Source organism: Engraulis encrasicolus, chromosome 6 (genome assembly GCF_034702125.1).
Source record: "Engraulis encrasicolus isolate BLACKSEA-1 chromosome 6, IST_EnEncr_1.0, whole genome shotgun sequence".
NCBI lineage: Eukaryota > Metazoa > Chordata > Actinopteri > Clupeiformes > Engraulidae > Engraulis > Engraulis encrasicolus.
Genome location: NC_085862.1, coordinates 12,029,299 through 12,045,140, shown reverse-complemented (window position 1 = coordinate 12,045,140; position 15,842 = coordinate 12,029,299). Strand labels below are relative to the sequence as shown.

The 15,842-nt window shown below is 42.0% G+C and overlaps 1 long non-coding RNA gene across 1 annotated transcript; it reads left to right on the top strand.

The window, feature by feature from the left end:
* Positions 1-219: 219 nt before the first annotated feature.
* LOC134450710 (uncharacterized) lies at positions 220-4,267 on the top strand. The gene is made up of 4 exons (XR_010035149.1): positions 220-437; positions 551-856; positions 1,096-1,206; positions 3,403-4,267. It is a non-coding gene; the product is annotated as an uncharacterized LOC134450710 (long non-coding RNA).
* The last annotated feature ends 11,575 nt before the right edge of the window (positions 4,268-15,842 follow it).

Here is a 15,842-nt window from a genome sequence, read left to right as displayed (position 1 = left end):
TGTGGTTACTGACCTCTATACAGTCATTGGCTGTCACGGCTTGTCGCCGAACCGCGTCATAAAAAGTTGAAAAGATTTCAACTTCAAATTGTCGCGCTCGGCGCGCAAATCGCTCTAGTCTCCAGAATCGCTTTTGTCTCTCGACTCAATACAAAGTCAATTACTTCCGTCGCTCGACTCGCTCAGATCGCCGCTGGTGTATCTCTGCGGTTACTCGTGTATCTTTACGATAGCTAGATTCACAATGAACTGCGAGGCATTGAAATGGTGATGTTCATGTTGTCATTTTTCTGTTCGGATCTAGGTTCTAGCAGATTGTTGGTGGAGACCGCTACAGCAGGCTGGTGCAGACTGGTGGTGTTGGTGGGGACCGCTACAGCCATCGGAAGGGATTTGGCAGGAGGTGGAGCCTTCTTTGCTTGACTTTTACTGCCAAGGTAGCTTTTTCCCTTCCCATGGTTCTTCCCTTTCATTATTGATGCATTTACCTGCAATGCTGAGCCTCAACCTGGTGTATTTGGTGATCACTCTCCTCTTGACATCATGGCAGGATGGAAGGTTTGATTTCACAGTCATGGCCTCTTCCACTAGTTCACTGACTGAGCACTCCATTAGGGCTTCTGATGTCCTGGCCCGGAACAGCTGCTCAACGTGCTGCAGTAAAGAGAATACATCCGCAGATGGCTGGTGAAGTGCGCCCTCTCTGTACTCCTTCATCTGCAGCAGTGTGGCGTTGTCCGGTACAGCGTCGTCACTGTTCCTTAAGGCAGGCTTACAGGCCGAACACAAAGAGCCGCCTAGTACACCCTTGATGACGTATCCGGCCAGATGGTATAGCACACAGGACTCCGCTTTTGTGAGTGCATTTGGTGGATGGGTGGATGGTGGTGGTGGTGTGTCTACCAAGTGCTAGAATCATAGCTGTCATCTGTTGTAATTATTCACTTGGTCATAATGATACCACAGATTCATTGAAAATCACTTCTTTCAATCAGCAGTGACTGGCTGTGAAATATTTATCCGTCCAGATCCAGTTCAACATTTGACTAATATCACTGTTTTTGTCTTTTGTATTCCCATTGAGTTGTGTTACAGGTGGAAATGATTCTGCTCCTACTGCATGAGACTGCTGCTGTTGATGGGGAAGTGCTTTTGCCAGAAATGGCTTAGTTGCAGGTGGTGGCTTTCTTGAGTTGCACTGATAAGGTAACCTAACTAACCTTTTGAGGACCCTTACAGTAAGTAATATTATATCTGTGTCTAACAGACTAGTCAGACTAGTAGGGCCGGATATATGTGCACAGCAACATAGTTGTCTTTTTTTTGTTTCTATACGCCATCCCAATGGAATTCAAATGAAACTACGGTAACAAGAGAATAAAAGTGCCTTTCAAAACATTCAAGGATCAGAGAGAAGTAATAATAAAACGAAGACACATTAACACATTTTAACAAAAATAAAACGGTAGTTAAAAAGTCCTAAGGAATAGGCTAACTGAAACAAATGAGTTTTTAGTCTGCATTTGAACTTGGGTAATAAGTCAGGGGGCAGTGCATTCCAGAGCTGAGGAGCAGAGCAACTGAAAAGCTCTATTCCCCATGGTACTGAGATGGGCAGAGGGACAGAGAGGAGGATGGTCGAGGACAAACCGAGGTAGCGAGAGGGAATGGCAAGGCAAGATTGTTGCAAGATTGTGAATGGCCTGGAAGTTGTGCAGGACAGGAGTATTTTAAGAAGCACATGGTATTGAGCACTCAGAGACATAGCCAAAGTAAGAATGGAAGACGCCGAACAACCATTCAACAAGTTAATTGAGTCAAGACTGGGTCAAGAAATACCAGAGGACCGTTTTCAAAGGTATGGACTAGTGAAAGTGACTGTTGACAGACAGGGTGTCAAGACAATGGTATTTGTGTCGTATTCGTGGGTAAGCGGTTAGGGTGTCAGACTTGTAGCCCAAAGGATGCTGGTTCGACTCCGACCCGCCAGGTTGGTGCGGGGAGTAATTAACCAGTGCTCTCCCCCATCCTCCTCCCTGACTGAGGTACCCTGATCATGGTACCGTCCCGCCACACTGCGCCATTGGGGACTGCCCCCTTGCATGGATGAGGCAGAAATGCAATTTTCTAGTGTGCAGTGTTCACTTGAATTTTGTGGAGTACTGTGTCACAGTGAATTTAAATGTATTACTTTAATAAATGTTAATGACAAGTAGGAATGGGCAGCATAGTTGCAATGCCTAGTCTTGCCACCCTTGTAAGATCAGATAACTAACTTTTAGTGTCTGTTTTCACAGAAATTTGTCTAGCGTGACACTTCTCCACAATCCACATGTAAACAGGCATTTAAAAACAATATGGCCATTGGTCTTGTCCTCTAGGTCCTCTAGGCCCAAGCTGTTAGGGCAGCACAGTACAATAAATTAAGTTGCCAAAAAAAAACTTAAAATATTCCTCTGTGGTATTAAAAAAAATATGCTTTCCATGTAGATGTGTGCATTCTACTGTTCTCCACTTCTGTGAAGCAATACTATAGGATGAGGGTGAAAATGGTGTTTATATATTTTTTTTTTCAGCAGCAAGACATTCTAAAATTTCTTCCAGAAGGGAGGAACGCTAATTATTGGTTTAGCAAAGGGTCCAGAGCAATCTTGTCCGCCATTCTTGCTGTGTGATCCATTTAACTTTCCAATAAATGTCCCTCCAGGGTGTGGCCTACCATTTTGGCACTGTACCTTTAAACAAAGTCTTGGGTAGGCTGTGGCATTCCAACAAATATAAATTGGTTCTAATTGGCCCAAAATGTGCTTAGGAAATATCCCTATGCCATTATATCTCCTGCATGAGTCCATCTTTTCATGTTGTTATCGACAAAATTCTGTCAATTCCACCTGAGAGTGTAGATGTAGATATCAAGACTCATCAGACTAGGCAACATTTTTCCGATCTTTTAGTGTCGTTTATGGTGAGCCAGTCGAAATTGTTGCCTCATTTTCCTGTTCTTGGCTGGTTCTTGGAGTGGCACCAAATGTGTTTTTCTGCTTCTGTAACCCATTTGCCTCAAGATGTGCTGTGTAATCAGGGATTCTCTTATGCATACCTTTGTTGTACTGAGTGGTTATTTGACTTAATGTTGCCTTTGTATCAGCTCCAACCAGTCTGGCTATTCTCCTCTGCCATCAACAAGACATTTTTGCCCACAGAATCGCTGCTCACTGTATTCCCCCCCCCCCCCCCTTACCATTGTTTGTTAAACCCAGAGATGGTTATGTGTGAATATCCCAGCAGATCAGTCTTTTCTGAAATATTCAAATCAATCCCTTTCAGCACCAACAGCCATGCCATGTATATAAATAAATCTCTCTCTTTTTTCTTCTCCTGTCTGCTCCTCTCTGGTCATAGGTTGATGCTTTCAATGCATTGGAAGTTCCAGCATGTTCCAGTGAATTCCAATTCTTCATGCATTATTGATTTCACACACACACACACACACACACACACACACACACACACACACACACACACACACACACACACACACACGTCTTGTCATGTACACAGACATGCCGTTTTATTCATAGTTATTTTGTTTGGGCTGTTTATGTTTCTATTTGGAGTATTTTTTTTATTTCAAATAAAAGATTGAACCATTCAAGCACAGGTTGTACAGCTGTGGGTTATTTACTTCATGTTCATTGCATCATGTTCATGTTCATTTGCATCCTGCATTGAGTGGTTTGACAGGTCTGATGATGACCAGCATCATAAAGGCTGAAATTAACAAATGCTATATTACTGTAGGCCTACAACTGGGACATGCTGGGTTTATGTATTTATCTTTTTATGTATTGGAAGTATTTTATCCATTAAAATATCCTACTGCAAATCTGCTGAATCCAAAACAAATAGACATTATCAAGGGCTACGGACAATTAGCATCTCAATGGTAAGTAATGGAGCTTCCTAGCTAAGATGACGTTTCCCTCCCAAAGTGTAACTGCAATGATATTACCGTATTACGGTACTGACACTTCAATGTTTTTATATGACAATGAAGGCCATAAAATGGCCTACAAAAAACAAAACGAACTCGTTCTTTTGGGGGCGGCATAATCTGATATAATTACCGTTAAAGGACGCTCTCGCTCAATGAAATGTATTGACAGCTCCCGGTGTATAGGACCCTTCTGCGGTGGGCGTAGACTACGCAAACCACGTGACCACTCGTCGGCAAAGATCAAAGGATGCTCCAACTCTTTTCTCTACAGCTCTGCTCTTTACTAGTGAGAAAAAAAATGGCGGCATTTCCTGTTGATTTTCACATGAAAAGTCCTTGAATTCTTTCAGGGGGTGTTCACTCACGGAACTAGCTACTAGCCATAACTGGCTAAGCCTAATCCTACCTAAGTGCAAAATGAATGCGTGTCAATGGAGTTTTCTACCATTATAATTGTAACCGAGTGTAGGTTTACCAAAATCTGAATTTTACTTTATAAGATTTACAAGATGACTACGCCAGTCTCGTTTAGGGCGAGACAACCCAGCTGTTATACAATCAACTTCCCCGACAGGTTCTAGATGATGAATGAGGACACAACTGTTGACACATATTGTTTTTATTTTCTCTTTTCTTGTTCAATACTTAAAATGTGAACGCGTCCTTATCAGGACGGGTGCAAGGCAGGTCACAAGTAGGCTACTGACAGCAGTGGATTACTTCCTTGATGACTGGATAATTGAATTGGTTAGGCAGCCAATAAGTGGAAACAAGCACTTGGCTACACAGTGAAAATAAAAGTAAACCAAACCAAAAGATAAAAAGTAAACTGAAATAACACAGCACACTAATAAAAGAAGATCACACGGCACACAAAAAAAAGGTTCACTATGTAGCAGTACAGGTTAGCCAATCAGGCCACTACACCAAGGAAGCTACAACTCCAGCCCCTAGAACTACCACGCTACAGGACTACACATTTCACTGCAGAGCTCGTTGACGCAACAAAACAAACAAAACTCAGTATGAGAAAGACGGTGGTGTCCCCCACCCTCAACAGAATGCCCCACTCACAACACGCTGTTGAACGTGTCTCGGACCTGTGGGCGCAACAGAGCGGGTTAGGAATTCAGGCACGTCTCCCCGTGGTAGCCAGACCCAATTGGACGCTTCACCAAGGTCTACGCGCGCACGACGGGGTCCTCACACCACCCCACAGCAACACCGCACCTGCCCGATAACAGCAGCGAGCCCAGGTGTGTCCAGACCTGGCATCTCGCATTTGAACTATTTACGGAAATTTATACTCTAGGGACTGTCACTACGTTGCCCCTTCCGCTGGGTCCCAGTGCCCGCCCTGCTAGCCCACAGGCAAGTAATGACAATCTTGGGTAACATACACGCACCAGGTGACAGGTCCAACCTGTCACATATACCCCCACTTTTGAAAGGTCACCGTCCCGGTGACACGCCGTACCCAATAACATCGACACGTCCAATAAGCATACACACACCCAAGCATACACACACCCAACAAGCATACACAGACCCAACAAGCGCGCGCGCGCACACACACACACACACACAGCAAGCGCGCAAGCACACACAGCAAGCGCGCAGGCACACACAGCCAGCGCACACGCACACACAGCAAGCGCACACGCACACACAGCAAGCCTACACACACTAGAAGGCCCCCAGCGCATTAATCATCAACAAAGAACACACCCACATAATCATACATAGACAGTGAAGAACGATCCAGGATGGAGCCACGCCGGGCTGGATGGACACGGGCGTTCCTCTTGGACGATTACTTTCAAGTCCACTAAATGACAGTCGGCGGTTGGCCTCTCCATTGCCCCCCGAGTGGGCTGCCGGTGAGGGCTGCCGGTGCGCACCCGAAGAGGCCCGTTGCCCATCGCAGTCTCTCGCCAGGTGCCCGGGCTGATGGCACCGCCAGCATGTGAAGCCAGCCTCCTGCGACTCCGGTTGAGGTTGCTGTGATATGCCCAGCCACCTTGACAGCACATCCAACTGCCCTTGCTGATGAGCTGCCATCTCCCTCAACTCCGCCAGTCCCGGATCCATGTTTCTCTCGCAGCTTGGCTGTCAATGCCAGCCCCGGGTGTCCGCTGCAGCGTCGTTCGCTGGAGGGGGCAACCACCGTCTTTCCCAAGAACAAAACAAAACTAAAACTACGGGCTCCTTCTAAACAACAGCTGTGTCCTACACGTCATCCATTGCCGACTACGTCAAATGTAACCGAGTGTAGGTTTACCAAAATCTGAATTTTACTTTATAAGATTTACAAGGTGACTACGCCAGTCTCGTTTAGGGCGAGACAACCCAGCTGTTATACAATCAACTTCCCCGACAGGTTCTAGATGATGAATGAGGACACAACTGTTGACACATATTGTTTTTATTTTCTCTTTTCTTGTACACGCACCAGGTGACAGGTCCAACCTGTCACATAATTTTTGTGATTTTTTACAATATTTTGTCCTGAAATATTAATATTAAGTTCGAAGCTATAAATAATAAGACCTCATTTGAGTAGCGTTTCGATTACTTTGCGCCACTAGATTATTATATACTGGGTCACAAAGCTAAATTTTTATGGGGCCAAACCCATAAACATTAGCGGGATGCTAGCGAGTGCAGGTGAAATCTTCTAACCTGCTGTAAAATTGCACACCTGAACGATTTGTCAATACAGCCTATTGTTAAACAACAGTCATAGTGCTTACCATGAATGTTTTGTTGATGATATTTGTGACTGGAAATCGCAGTAGCAGTGTATTTAGCATATGGGTTCCCCTTTCCATTCCATACATTTTCCCACATGAAGGACTTACCGACGCTCGCCAACTAGTGGACATGCATGCAAAGTTAACTGGCTACAATGGGAACCAAAGTGTGAACGTTCTCCCTGTTAGAGATTCTCTGATTCTTTAAGAGAACTGTCTCCTACCTCAAAATCAGCATCATATCCAAGTTCTTCCTCTTTCCTCTTTCTTGAGGGGCCTCCATATTTGCCTTCACCCTCTCAAATGTGTCTAGGGGAACACATCGTGGCACCTCTTGGCTTACCATGCCCTCTGCCGCCTCAACAGTGACCTGGATAGAGAATATGAATATGTACTGTACATAAATGCCTCTTTCCACTCGTGTGTATTCCCTATATGCTACTGATAGTTTGATGCAAATAGGTGAAATGCTAAATTGCCTTTCTGTATACTGCCCTACAATCTTAGAACGCAGTAACTCTGAAAACGGCAAACTGAGAAAAAAGGCTTCAAAGTTTTCCATATGGCGCGACAACTGTGTTGTCGGTAAATTGGTGGTGACACTTCCTGGTAATGCTTGTTTAGGATAGAAATTTAATGCACACCAAAAAAAACCCAAAAAATTTATGTGGCAAAAATATATGTGTCTTTTTACCACAAAAAACAGAGTTACTGCGTTCTTGGCTGGTATTACTGCCACAAAATGGAGTTACTGCAGGAGTTACTGCGTTCTTAGCTTGTATTACTGTCTACTCCCAAACCAGTCCCATTGGAACGTGCAGCAGTAACTCGCCGAATTACTGCGTTTTTGTTAAACCTTTTTTGGGTCATTTTTGCACTTTCAAAACGAGTTTTCTCCAAAACGGGACGGTGTTGGACCACCATTTTTGGACACAAGACAAATGAGGTAGTTTAGAACCGATTTCCGATATAAAAATTTTTTCGACCATTTTGAGTTACTGCGTTCTAGTATTGCACGGCAGAATAGCATGTAGGCCTATTGTCACTATACTGCCCTACAATTTCAGAACGCAGTATAATTCAAAATGCCAAACTGAGAAAAAAGGCTTTAAAGTTTCCTTTCTGTCCACGCGACTGTGTTGGAGGTAAAGTGGTGATGACACTTCCATATAATACTTTTTTATGGTGAAAATTTATGCACGCAAGAAAAAAGCAAAAAAAACAACATTCTCATTACTTTTTAGCTGAAAAATCATTATACTGCGCTCTGTTGTGGTATTACTGTCTACACCAAAACCACGATGTCAATGGAGAAGTGCAGTAGGCCTATAATTCGCATTATACTGCGTTCTTGGCTAGTAACACGTAGCCTCCTAAAACCAAAAAGCGCAGTATAATCAGTTTTTTGCGTTTTTTTCCGAAACGGGACCAAGTTGGGCCAAAAAATTTTAACACAAGAAAAAGAAGGTATTTTAAAGCCAATTTCCGGTCTAAACCCATTTTCGACCATTTTCAAGATACTGCGTTCTGATATTGTAGGGCAGTATACATATGCAATGATTTCACAGACACAAACAGGGCTGTAGTGGAGGGTAAACGCACGTACATGGCGTTTACACACCTCTGGAATTCAGGAAATAGCGTTTACCCACCTCTAAATAGCGTTTACGCAGCTCTTAATGGCAATTACGCACGTCAAAGTTCCCTGCGCCTTGTGATCTGCCGTTGGAATAATCCAAAATAAATTTGGTGTCATTTAAAACATATTGTTGAACATACTTAACGCTTTAGTATGAATCATTTTAATCTGCTCTGTAGGCCCCTATTCGGGTATGTGACCTTCCAATCAGTGCCTTTCGGCTGCGGCGGAGAGAACCAATCAGGATCCAAGCAGGATTGTCTCGTGGCCGTTCCGTTCGGCTTTGGTATGTCTGACCCCTAAAGACTATAAAATATAGGTGCTGATGACCTGAGGCAATGGCGTCCGTTAAGAAACATCACATTTAAACCTCTTGTCACAAACTCTGGCTTCTAAGAGGCATGGTTTATCTTCCTTTTGCACTACCCTTTAACACGAAGGCTCAGAATGTCCACCTGGACATTTTTGCATGTTTTGACCATAAAAGTGTAAAATAATGTCCTAAGAAAAAGTGCTTTGGCCCCTTTTCCCTGAACATTTCTTTAAGTATCTAACAGTAGGCCTGTTTTACAATTTACTGCAAGTTAAAGGGGTGTAATAACAGTTTAAAATGAAGAAAACCACAAAATGGAAATTTGATTTTCAGAGGTTTAGAGATCAATGAAAATACACCTGTACATCAGTTGATGAAATTTAAAATATGAAATGAACAAGTATGCAACATTTTAAAACTACAATTCATTGTGTGAAAACATTTGTAAAAAAAGAACATAAAATTAAAAATGTGCATAGGCGTTTTTGGCCACACAGCCAGGCAAAAAAGGAACCACACACACACACACACACACACACACACACACACACACACACACACACACACACACACACACACACACACACACACACACACACACAGACAGACAGACACAAAGAAAATACACCTGTACATCAGTTTAAGAATTTTAAAATATAAAATGAACATTTTACCTTTATCACACACATTACTGACATGGTGTGTTTCTGAAACAGCTTGCAGCGGCGCCTCCCTATGCTGGTTCTCTGGCCTTTGGCTTCCTCCATCGTCTTCCTTTCCTGACCTCCTCCTCTTCCTCCTCCATCTTCACCTCTCCCTCTCCATCTTTCCTGACCTCTTCCTCTCCGTCCTCCATCTTCACCTCCACCATACCCACCATAAGAAAATGTATCTTTGTCAGTTCATGGCACTGTCAAACAATGTAAATTCTCACACAAAATACCTTAATCATATTTTATGTAAGTATATGTGTGTATAGACTAAGAGTTTATATTGTATAAATGTCTAATCCATACAGTATATAGGCTACAACAATACACACACAGGTACAAGCTCACTGGTCCTATTCATGTCACTGTCTTACGGTGCCCATCCATTTGTCAGTTTGACGCAAGCCGTACCAACGCATTCAATTCATTTTCAATGAAATGCGGCATATCGTCGTTACCGGACTCGCCGTACATGTTGGGATTCCGGCACGCGAGCGTGGGTCCGGTGGCACGTCAAAAAGTTGAGCTCTCCCGAAAGTTATGCAAATTAGCAGCGGCTGACGGACTGCGTTACCCAATGACTGTTGAGCACATGAAGATGTCCCATGATACCTGTGGTCATCACGAAGGTGCATTTCCCTCCGTAAAAGTAGATTTTTGACGTCTGTCGAACTTTTGGATGTACAAAATATAGACTACAAGCATTCATGTTGCACGTGCTTATGATGCCTGGGTTCAAATGATTATGTTCGCTACATCGACAAAAACGGCTTGAAATGTTGATCGATATACTTCCTGTATATAACTCCCGGGGCACACAAGCTGTAGTAGCAGTGCGTCTTTTTATAAAATAAAAAGACTCATGTTTTTTACAGTTACAGTCAGCAGAAGGTATTGTGGTTAAATTTTATCTTATATGATTCATATGCAGATTATTATATGTACATGTCTATGCAGGAATATTGAGATATGTGTATATGACTATATGTGTATATGTCTGTGACTGTATATATATCATTCTAGTATGTCTGTATTGAGTGTCAGCTCAGCTGAGGTGTGAGTGACCTAATTAACATCTGTATAGGGCCTAGCAGGCCACGGGGCTGGGTGTGCTCACACTATAAATGCTCTGAGAGAACACAAGGCAGGGCGCATCCCAACTAGGTAGATCAGCAAGACTGGTGTATCATTAGGATGTTGTCCTGTTCCATATTTTCTATGGGGCAGTAATGAATAAAGATATCTGCAGAAAACTCACCGAACCCAAAGTGCTTGTCTGACAGTAATAGAGAAAAAACCCACATTTAATGGTGTCAGAAGTGCGATAATGATGGAGCTGCAGACAGGGGGAAGATGGACTATTCCAGGAAGGACAACATCTCAAAAAACTTGGCCAAGTAAGAAGTGGAAGAAACCTACTGGAAGAAGTTCATCAAAGACCTGCCGACGGCAAAAGTCGGACCGCATTCTGGGCCCGGTGAGTAGATTCCAATAACGTTAATTATTTCAAATAATTGTATTATGTTAGCTAAGGAAGTGGGAAGTTAAGCTGAAATGTACCGTTGTTTGAAATGATGAGGTTGGGGGAACATAAAGAAACCAAAAATGGATGATCCTGCATATTACCGAGGATGAGGGAGTGTTTGAGTTATACAAATGGCGGACACTGCACACTTTTATGTGGCCTATTAGAAGCGGTGTACAATATGAACGGCGTATGTGGTAGGTGGTCGATTTCAAGGTCTTAGGTTGGACAGGCTTATTTTTGGATATGATTGGACGATCAGCAAATTTAGATGCTCAAAATATTGTTCTTCGGGGGAGGGAGAGTGCGTAAACTAGGGTAGCACACTGCACACTGAAATATGTGGCCTTAAAAGCAGTGTTTAAATTCTGAAGGGCATTTCATGCGATAGGTGGTCGAACCCAAAGACGTATGATGGGCAGTCGTATTTTTGTGAGAATCGGCCAAATGGAGCGCTGAGTAATGGATGGATGATCTTATGTACTGATGATTGAAGGGTGTGTGGCGAATGACAAGGTGGCTAGATCATGTATATGACAAGAAGCTATGATTTATGAACGAGGTTTGAATTGGTAGAAGGACTTTCATAATATCTTTGATGTAAGACAGGCACAGTTCATTACGAGAGATCTCGGTGTGTATGATAGGCCTACTATGTGTGTGTGGCATTACTCAGGGAGCAGAGGAATAATTGTATGGACAAATTTAAATACTAGGTGAAGATGTTTAGCTTTTTCCCCGTCGGAAGCTGAAAAATAATTTTAATTATGGATCAACCTCTGGTGTAATTTTAATAGTGGAAGTTAATCATTTTTGCTGTATGTGAATTTGGGCATAGAGAGAGAGAGAGAGAGAGAGAGAGTATGCCAATGTGTGTGAAGTGTTAGTGTGTGTGTGGATCCACAGAATGTATGTGTGTGTGAATTTGTGTGGCTCTGGATATGGTGTGATATCAGAGAGAGAGAGAGAAAGGAGAAAGAAAAAAAAGAGAGAAAACATTGATTGGCTTGTAGGTAATGATTGGATTGAAAGAGGAGAAGAAAATACAGAGAATTAAAAGGTTTTGAAAGTGTGAAAATAGATGGAAAGAATTATTTCTTTTGGATGGAGATATCCAGTGTAGAAGGAATAGGTCAGGTAGGGATGAAAAGCAAAGGGCTGAGAGGCCATATAGACTGTGTTGGCTGGAATTATTTCAGTGTATAATATAGATGGCATGATAGGAAGATAGCCTACTTTGAAACATAGAATAACGATGGAAGAAGGAATGAAGTGAAGAACAATGTAACTAAGAAGATAAGCTAACAGAGTGGTGACATGACGAGTAGCATGGTTGGTGGTTGCGGCGGTATGTGACATCTGTTCAATAAGTTTTGACTGGGTTGAATGTGAAATCATATAGGCTAGCAGGAAGTGTGGAAGTCAGAATGGCTATGCAGAAATTTGAATTTGGGTGAAAATGCATGCAGTGTGAACTGATAAGGTATTTTAACATACGAGGAGAAAAGGTAAATTTCTGTGGATGTGTGGTACTCTGTTTGGCCACTAGGGGTTAATTACCATGGCAATGGGGAGAGAGATGGAAGCTGAAGTGACTGTTTAGAAGTTGGAAGCCGGAACTAGCTTTTAAATTTTCATTTGAGAAGAGCGGAATGGAATGGAATATTCCTTGTGGGAATAATAAAATAAAATAAAATAAAAAAGGAGAAACATATGGGCAAGAAAATAAAGGTTTGAGAGATTCACTGAACAGAGAGTTAGTGCTTGGTTTGGGTGAGAGAGATCTGTTCCTGCCCCACCATAGAAGAGGGGGTAGAGATGTCTTTATAAATGTAAATGAATGTGTCAAGGAGAGGTGCCGATGGTCTGGAAGGAAAACATTAACATGTCTGATCTTGAAGAATTAAAGAAAGCAATGAATGTTAATGTGCTGGCAACTGGGAGTTGAGAATGCTTAACATATATTTGCAATACATTGATGACCAGAGGGCTAGGAGTGGTTGAGACCCAGTGTGGAGACCCAGTGTGATTTCAAAGGTGTGGGGGAACTCCCAGACTGGCTGGGGCCTGTGGGCAATTGTGTTATCACTGGTCTGAAGTGGTTCTTAGACTTTTAAAGTTGGCTGATAAACATTTCAAAGGAAGAAGGGACTGGGACAGCTCAAAGTTAACAAACAATTTAGCATGGAGGGAATGAAGAAGACAGGAAGGTCTTAGCTTAAATTGGATTATGATAATGGGCTGCGATGGACAAAGGATGGAAGTGTTTTGTTTGCTGAGAGAAGGGAGAACTTCAAGGCTATGATCAATGCACCAGTGTAGACAAAGGTAATTAACAGAGTCAGCATTCCTTGGCAAGAAGAAAAGATCAGATAGGCTATTGACACATTGGTAATGGGTGTAGTAGCAATTGGTAGATTTAAGGTGAGAGAACATTTGGAGTGATAAAAGCAAAATACTATAGAGTTTCATGGATAGCATAGAAGTGCATTAGGTAGCAAAAAATCAGGATACAATGCTCAAAATTCAAAGTACTTATTGTCTAATAGGTTAACATGTTAGATAATGGTCTGAGATAAAAAGCTTGTATGTATGAGAGTGGGTCAAGTGCAAAGACTGAAAGAGTGATAATGACTTTTGTGTGTCAGCAGAGAGAGATGGATATTTCTGTGTATGGTTGTATTAGATATGCCAAGTTTTAAGATATCAGGAACTAGAAGAGTGTAATGGCATTTGGATATCAATCGGTAGCATAGAAATTGTATGGAGAGAATGTGTGGAATAGGTGGCTGAGAAATTTGGTTTAGAAAATGGAATGCAAATATGAAAGTGAGTGAGATTGAATGTATGAAGTACAATTTGAATTGCTTAATGGAGTATTTGGAATTACCGGATATTTATCTGGAAGAGTGGAGGAGAGACTGGTGAAGAGGAGTTGACATTTTAACTAATAGCATTAGGCTTCACACAGGGAAGAGGGGTTTGCATTGAATATTGAATGGCCACAATGTTGATTGAAAACCCTGATTAACTGGACGAAGTCACAGAAGGTGTGAAGGGGGCTCCAGCAGGAGGTAAACCAGTTTGAACTAATAAATTATGCAAGCAAACAGAGGGGGCAGAAAAGTCCTGAATTGGCATGCAAATGGTTAATCTGGCAGAGGTGTGGAATGAGAGATCCACAGATTTAACAAGCCTTGCAAAGGGAATAGTTGATCTGATATAACTGGTGAAAAATAAAAATAAAAATCTGAATGGTGCAGGAAACTTTGGCAACTTCAAAAAGGAAGCAAATTTGATTGGGGAAAACGAAGAGAACGAAGGGGAAACATTTTGGAAATACAGGGGTGTTTTTGCAAAAGCAAAGGGGTTGAAATCATTTCAATAGAATCAATTCAAGCAAGCAATGCAGTTGGAAACGCCCTATTGCATGTCATCTTTTTGCATGAAGCTATGAAAAATATCTAACACTGATTAACCCCAACTAACATCTAAAATTAACATACTGATGTTTCCCCACTGGAACTAACAAAGGGTCTGTTTCCAACCGCTGAAAGAGAATCAAATGAACCGAAATCCAGTGAAAAGGCTGGAGAATTGGGAGTTACAAATGAAGTTTTCACAATTGTAGCTTAGGCTACAAAAGTGAAAAAAGGGGGGTGCATAGGTTGATTAAACATGGAAAGAAAAAATAGAAGATTAGAAAATTGGCAAAGAAAAGTGGAAAATTGACAGGATTTAGATTAAAATTAGAAGAAATTTGAAGAAATTTGAAATTTATAGTTGAAAGAGGTTTTCATAATTCAGGAGGTAAGTTAAAGGAGAGGATTTAAGAAAAATGCTATATAATTGACTGGAGAGAAGAGAACAAATTGTTTAGATTGATGATAAAAATGAGTAGATGAGATAGGAATTAAAATTGTTTAGAGATTGAATTGTGTAATTAATTTGATTATACAGTTAGATTGTGTATGTCTGAGTTTGCTAATGAATGAGAATGTGAAATTAAGATAGTCTATCCAAAGAATTGATACTGCGCTCGCTGTTGGTGTCTTCACAGATCGACCAGGGCGGAGATGGTGGCCAGTGACTGAGATTTACAACGGAAGTGACAGAGGGCGATCCCAGGGAGGAGACAGTGGTCTGCTAACAATGACTATGGGAGCCAGCTAAGAAGAAGCCAGACCAGGAGGCCAGACAACAGGAGACAGGAGACCACAACATAACAACAGCCTTCCCATGGGCTGAATCGGGGGGTCAATTCAACAAAGGAAGAAACTTCACACCTGAGGAAAACTAGGAGGGATTCAAAGTGAATTAACAAAGCATCAAATAGACTGGGCACATCTACTGTCGAAATGGGGGACCTGTTTTCGATGTGTAGCCGAAGGAACACAACATCAGACAATGCATACATTTCAAAGGACTTCAGAAATCCCTAACACATGAAAGCAACCGCAGCAGAACACTTTGGGATGCAAAAGTTCAACCTCGAAAGGAGCTAAGAAAGGATTAAGGGTCATTAACACCTTGATGACACAACAAACAACAGCAAGCCAAATTGCATACATCACAGAGAACAATAGACTCTTTGCGACTGAGCCATGGAGGATGAAGCAGTGACAGAAGCAAGAAATCAAATGGGCATGACAGTGAATTAAATTGTGTAACTGTGGTTGAATTTTGAAAGAGCAGGATGAATCAGCTAGGAATGTTATGATGAGAAAGTTGATTAAGTTCTGACAACAAGACGAGGTGCCATATCAATCAGAGTTAATGTACAGAATGTCAGATTCTTGCCACTTACACAAATTGATTATTTAGCAATGTAAACATGACTCAGATAACAACAGAATAATTCATTAGAGGTCAAATTACGGCAATAGCTGAGTGGAAACAGTGTGA